Below are 1,246 nucleotides of genomic sequence, written 5' to 3' on the forward strand. Positions count from 1 at the left end.
TACAGCTCTATATGTGGAAATATTGAAACCAAAAGTATGTTTGTTTAAACAGAGCGGCCATCTGTTTGACTTCAACTTCAAGCCGGAGTAACACAGGTTCAGTCTCTGAGAGTCGGAGGAGAAGAGCTCTTTATATGAGGCACGACAAGGAGGAGCGCTCGCTATTGGATCTGCTTCTATGACGCACATCCATTCGGTTAGTACTGCCGTTAATATTTTCTTCGTTCATGTTTCACCTTGGAGAACAGAAATAACGTGCAAAGACCAACAACTCGAGAAAAATCAGCATTTAATCTCAAGTATACTTTCTGACAGATTTTTTGTGTGAGTGTACCTTTGACACCCAGAACTCTCTTTGTGTCTCTGTGTGTGTGCGTCGGGCTTTCTCCACTTTCTCCTCTCGCAGTCGGGCACAAATAAATAATGTTAGGCAACATCTAAAGGCTATCTTTACCAAATTTGAGACTCATCAGGTCACCTGGCTGGGAGGAATAAATAAAAGTATAAAATATGACATTTCCTTTAGCCAGAAGGCGGCGCGTTGAGTTATTGAAATGTTTTCAATTGAAGTATGTTCAGGGTTGAAGTAGCATCATGCATAAGAAGTTTAGTGCGGATTGAATTATGTACCTTGGAGTTATAACAACTTCCTTTTTCATAACCAATGAGGCAAAATGGCCGCCACGCCGTGTCAAGGTTCTTCGATGAAAACTCCCGATTTTGATAACATTTAATCACAAAGGTCTTAAGAGCATCCTGACCAAAGTAGAAGTTGATCGCATACATTTTGTAGGAGTTCGTTAAAGTATGAAGGCTGAAAAATGCAAAAAGTGACAAAAAGCACAACTTCGCGGGTTTACTGTAGCACCCCCTAGTGGTTGAATGCAAAACAAGGGTATGTTACAGGATGCAATGTGCACATATGCTGCAAGGTTTGTAATTTTAGGACAAACGGTTGGGAAGTTATGTGTATTGATATATAAGCCATGCCCTAATAAGTTTATTGGTCCATATCTTCGAAACGCAAAGAGATATCAAAAATGTTTTGATAACTTTTGATGGTCTAGATCAGGGATTCTCAAAGTGTGGTGCGCCCTGGGGGTGCGCGAGCTGCCTCTAGGGGGTGCGCGAGAGGAAAATGTAATGGTGGTCTAATGCCGTGTTCACACCAAACGCTTCGATTTGTTGACGCGTGTCGAGATACATACAAAGTCTATGCACAGACGCGATGAGACTGGCGCGCCGC

This window comes from Melanostigma gelatinosum (genome assembly GCF_949748355.1).
Source record: "Melanostigma gelatinosum genome assembly, chromosome: 8".
NCBI lineage: Eukaryota > Metazoa > Chordata > Actinopteri > Perciformes > Zoarcidae > Melanostigma > Melanostigma gelatinosum.